The following is a 6,165-nucleotide window of genomic DNA, read 5'->3' as shown; positions in this document are numbered from 1 at the left end:
AGTAATACACACAGACACACACACAGTCATACACACAGACACACAGAGGCAGACAGTCATACACACACACACACGCAGACAGTCATACACACAGACACACACAGGCAGACATAGGCGTGCGCAGCCTATTGCATTAGGGTGTGCACCCTAAAGCACAAACACACGCCGCGTGTATATGTATGTGTGTATATATATATATATATATATATATTTATTTATTTATTTATATACACACACACACACTGCTGTGTGTGTGTGTGTGTGTGTGTGCGCATGTAAGGGCGCTGTGTGTGTGTGTGCTGTATGTGTGTGTGGGTGCTGTATGTGGGTGTGGGTGCTGTGGGGGTGCTATATGTGTGTGTAGGTGCTGTGTGGGTGCTGTGTGTGTGTGCTGTATGTGTGTGTGTAGGTGCTGTGTGTGTGTGTGTGCGCTGTGTGAGGGTGCTGTATGTGTGTAGGTGCTGTGTGTGTTTGCGCTGTGTGTGGGTGCTGTATGTGTGTGGGTGCTGTATGTGTGTGTGGGTGCTGTATGTGTATAGGTGCTGTGTGTGTGGGTGCTGTATGTGTGTAGGTCCTGTGTGTGCTGTGTGTGTGTAGGTGCTGTGTGTGTGGGTGCTGTATGTGTGTGCTGTATGTGTGAAGGTGCTGTATGTGTGTGTGTGCTGTGTGAGGGTGCTGTATGTGTGAAGGTGCTGTATGTGTGAAGGTGCTGTATGTGCTGTGTGAGGGTGCTGTATGTGTGTAGGTGCTGTGTGTGTGGGTGTGTGTGCTGTATGTGTGTGGGTGATTGTGGGGGGTGGAGGTGGGGGTACATGACTCAATATCCCCCCTCCGTTCTTACCTTATGTAGGGAGGGGGGATTCTTGTTCCTGCTGCCTTCCCTGGTGGTCCAGTGGAGGTGAGGTGAGGTGCCGTTTAGTTAATATCCCCCCTCCCTTGTTACCTTATGTAGGGAGGGGGGACCATGCTACCGCCATCCCTGGTGGTCCAGTGGAGAGTGAACTCTACCCTGCGGGGCTAGAGTTCACTCTCGCGAGATTTGAGCGTTGCTGCGGCAACGCTCAAATCTCGCGAGAGGAACCCGGCGGAGCTGCTGGCAAGAGCTCCGCCGGTTCTCTCCTGCCTCCCTCCCTGCCTGTGGGTCGGTTGGGAGGGAGGCTGAGAGCAGAGCCGGCGCTCGGATAGCGCCGGTTCTGCATGAGCCGACAGCGGAGATCCTGAGATCTCCCCTGCCGGTCTCAATACATAGGCGTGCTGTGGGGATTAGGGTGTGCCCAGGCACACCCGGCACACCCCGTGCGCACGCCTATGCAGGCAGACAGTCATACACACAGACACACAGAGGCAGACAGTCATACACACACACACAGACAGTAATACACACACAGAGGCAGACAGTCATACACACAGACACACACAGGCAGACAGTCATACACAGACACAGACACACAGAGGCAGACAGTCATACACAGACACAGACACACAGAGGCAGACAGTCATACACAGACACACAGAGGCAGACAGTCATACACACACAGGCAGACAGTCATACACACACACACAGACAGTAATACACACACAGAGGCAGACAGTCATACACACACAGACAGTAATACACACAGGCACAGTCACCTGCCAATCACAGTTACCTGTGGAGGCAGTGCAGCTCCTGGTGACTGTTTGGTGGGGAAGCAGGGACTCCTTCCTGCTTCCCCTGCATCAGTTTTCCGGCGCTTTTAGCTCCGCCCCCGCCGCACGTTAAGCTCCGCCCCCCCTGCAAATTTAAAAAAAAAAAAAAAAATTTTTTTTTTTTAAATCCCGGCCGGCTGTGCGGCCGCACGGCGCCCCCTGCTCCATGGCGCCCTGTGCGGCCGCACAGCTCGCACACCCCTAAGGCCGGCCCTGTATATATATATATATATATATATATATACATATAAAATCTAATTATATATAATTTAATTTTAAACTGTTTTAACATTTATTAATTTTTTTGTTCAGACAGCAGGGGGAGTACTGTTCATTACAGGCACTCCCCCTGCTGGCACTGCTATGGACGGCTATGCCGTCCATGTGATTGCGAGGTCCTCACAAGGACCCACGATTACATGGCCCATTGGGGCCAAAACGGACGGAGGGGGACTCCCTGGGCTGCCAGGTGAGTCCCCACACCGCGATCCTCAGCGACTGGGTAAGTGGGAAGGACGGCGGGGACATGCTATGCCGCCCCCCTTGTTTAGAGCCGGGTCCCCAAGGACGGCATAGCATGCCCGCCATCCTTAAGGGGTTAAAGTGACCACGCACAAATTAAAGTGACAATGCTGGTATATTTACAAGAGTAAACAGCTTCAAAACATCTATAGGTAAATCTATACCTCAATAATCCCAAACTATGGGCATTACAGTGAATCAAGTGTACTAAATAAGTACTAGAACAGTAATATATATTACTCATGGCATATTCCTAAATTATAAAAAAAAAATATATTCATGTATGTACAAAGTATTTACAAGTTGATAGACATCTACTGTCTTTATATCTAAAGAAATGGGAAAAAAGGAGCACTTTTCATTCAGTCCATTTGGGGATAATGTATTCAGTTCGAGGATCCAAAATGTTTCTCGCCATTCATCTTAGCGTCGAGAGTTGATGTTGTCTTTCTAGAAAATGTCTGGCTATAGGCTTGTCCGACTTGCCATCTCAGTGTGCACCTTCCTGTCAGTCCGGCCGGGTACAGGAAACAGAAACTCCTGTTCCACGCGGAACAGGAGTTTCTGTTTCCTGTACCCGGCCGGACTGACAGGAAGTGCACACTCAGTGTGCACCTTCCTATCACTCCGGCCGGGACCGCGGACCCGAGTGCAGCTCGGCCACCTACAGGGGAGGGAAGGGAGGGAAAAGCTGCTGCAGCCGTCTGAGCGCTCTTTACAGAGCGCTCGGCGGCTGCAGCATTTAAAGGGCCGGCCCGCCGCGGCCGGTCCTAAAATAATTTTGGGCGGCCTGGTGGGCAATTGCCTCCCTGCCCCCCGGCCCAGCCCGCCCCTGGCCACTATAGTTATTTGCTCATGAAGACCTTCAAAGATTAAAAGTCTTCACATTTGACATCATCACATCCCGTACGATGATGTCAATTCTGATAATTCTTCTCCGAGAGAACTATTTGATTCTTGATATTTTATACAAGTGCACAGGGCCGCCATCAGAAATTGTGGGGCCCCTAACATCGCTCAAGGTCTGGGCCCCCGGGTGCCCGCCTCCAAGCCCCGCCTCCAAATCCCGCCCACAGGAATACACACACACAGACACAAAAGGACACAGACACACACACAGGAAGATACACACATACTAACAGACACAAATACTGAAACATACATACACACATATAGACACAGATACAGATACACACACACACACACACACATACTGACATACAGACACACACACTGACGTACATACATACTGTGGCAAGGTCAGAGAGGCTTTCTATGTTAGTAATAGATTGGAGCGATCTCTATTCCCAGCATGATGGGGTTAATTGGGGGGAGTCACCCCTTGAATGTTATCAACCAGGTGAATGTAATTAACCAGCCCTAGGGTTTTAAAAGGTTAGCCTCTGAAGACATCAGGGAGTCTAACAGCTGGGAGAGAGGAGGTAGTTAAGCCTGAGACTCTGAGACAAAAGGTACTGTGTGAAACCTGCTAAAAGTGGTGTATTTTATTTTGTTTAAAACTGGGAACTAGCTTAGCTGGCCAGTTGGATAGTTAGTAATACTGTTGTTTAGTAAGTCTCCAAGTTGGAGTAGGATTTATTTTATTTTTGTTTTATTTTGTGGGAGAGCACAACCTTGTATAAATTGTGGAAAGTGACAATAAACTGCAGTACTATTTTATCCTGACTGTTGCACTTGAAGTTTATTGTGAAGAGCCTGGCCATCCTGCCACAAGTGGTGTTAGAAGTGGGATTAGCTGTTTGAACCCTGTATTAACATGGAGGATGTGTTAAAGGCCTTGCTGCATGCTACCACAGTGCAACAGGAAGCTAACCGGCTGATAACTGCTCAAATGGGGGCTGTGTTGCAGGCACAGCAAGAGGACAGGACTGTCCTGAAGGAGATTGTGCAGCAACTCTCAAACTACCAGAGAGGAGCAAAGCAGCGGTTCAAAGCCAATACGTGCAAATCAGTATCTGCAAAAGATGACGCCGCAAGATGATGTGGAAGCATATCTCATTGCTTTTGAGCGAACTGCTATCAGAGAGCAATGGCCTCATGCTCAATGGGCTGGCATAGTTGCACCTTTTCTGCTCGGTGATGCTCAAAATGCTTACTTTGACCTAGAGGAAGAGGCGGCTGCAAGCTATGAGGTTCTTAAAGCAGAGATTATTGCAAGGACTGGCGTGACTCCAGTTATCCGGGCCCAAAGGTTCTACAATTGGAAATTCCAGGAACAGAAGGCACCCAGGTCACAAATGTTTGACTTGATTCATCTGGCAAGGAGATGGTTAAAACCAGAGAGTTCAACACCTGCACAAATAATTGAAACATTAGTTTTGGATCGGTTCTTGCGAGGATTACCCCATGGTCTGCGACAGTGGGCAGGACAGGGTAGCCCTACCACTTATGATTCAATGGTGGCGCTGGTTGAAAGATATACAGCAGTGAGAGAGTTAAAATCTACAGCACCACCTGCAGTACAACATAACCAAGGACTGATTCCAGGCTCAAAGACCTTGAACTATGGCACAATTCAAAAGCCTTTGATACAGACCAGGAGAACCCCAGTTACCTGCTTTGAGTGTGGGGAGCTAGGACACATAAAGGCTGTGTGTCCACATTTGCAAGAACCTATGGAATGTGGGTATAATTCTGTAAATAAGGACTTTTGTGGACTGATCTGTTTGGTGGGGAAACATACTGAAACATGCATATATGATAAAACTGTTTTGTTAAATGGGAAGGCAACCATGGCTCTTGTGGATTCAGGTAGTGACATTACCCTAGTGACAAGCAGTTTGATTCAGCCTTCTCAATTGATCCCAGAAAAGAAGGTTAAGGTACTTTGTGTGCATGGCTGTACTGTATCATACCCTACTACCTCTATAAAAATAGGCTGTCTTGGCCAAACATACCCAGTTTTGGCAGCAGTTGTGCCTAAATTGCCACATGCTCTTATTCTCGGGCGCAATTTCCCAGGCTTTGAAAGCATTATTCAGACCCAGTGTGAATCCATAAGTGAGAGCCCTCTATGTATTTTTCCATTTACACACCCTGACTTGTTTTATGATCAATGTAAAAGGCGCAAGTCAAGGCGTGAACGAAGGGAAGATAAGCATAGGGGAACTATGAATTTACAAATGGCTTTGATTAATGAAGCTAAGAGTAATGAAGGTGTGGTCTTACCTAGTCCAAGTACTAATTCCACACCTTCAACTGAAATATTGATTGAACCCCATGTCCAAACCCTACGACAGGTTGATATTGAGGACTTGGGCATTGGTTCAGGTCAATTTGGAAGGGAACAAGTTAATGACTTAACATTGCAAAATGCCCGTAACCAAGTTATAGAAATTAATGGTACTATGGTTGATGGGAAATCCAGAGAGATGTATCCCCGTTTCATTCTTAGAAATGGCTTTATAGAGTGATCAAAGATGAGGGGCTAGAGATTGAACAGCTTTTGGTACCCAGATCTTTCAGAAGGAAGGTGTTAGATCTGGCTCATTCTCACTTATTTGGGGGGCACCTGGGGGTTGAAAAAACTCAGGAAAGGATTCTAAGGATATTTTTCTGGCCTGGGGTATATGAAGAGGTCAAGAGGTACTGTTCCTCATGCCCAGACTGCCAACTAGCAGCCCCAAAACCTAACTTAAGAGCACCCCTAATCCCATTGCCTATAATTGAAACCCCTTTTGAGCGAATTGCTATGGATTTGGTGGGACCATTGGAAAAGTCAGCTAAGGGTAATCAGTACATTCTGGTTGTATTGGATTATGCCACACACTATCCAGAAGCTATTCCGCTTCGCAATACTGCTTCCAAAACCATAGCAAAGGAATTACTCCAGGTATTTTCTCGGGTAGGGTTACCAAAAGAGATTTTAACTGACCAAGGTACCCCTTTTATGTCCCGACTAATGAAAGAGCTATGCCAATTATTGCAAATAAA

The sequence above is a fragment of the Pelobates fuscus genome, chromosome 5 (assembly GCF_036172605.1).
Source record: "Pelobates fuscus isolate aPelFus1 chromosome 5, aPelFus1.pri, whole genome shotgun sequence".
Taxonomy (NCBI): domain Eukaryota; kingdom Metazoa; phylum Chordata; class Amphibia; order Anura; family Pelobatidae; genus Pelobates; species Pelobates fuscus.
The sequence above is the reverse complement of the archived record's forward strand: the minus strand, read 5'-3'. Positions refer to the sequence as shown.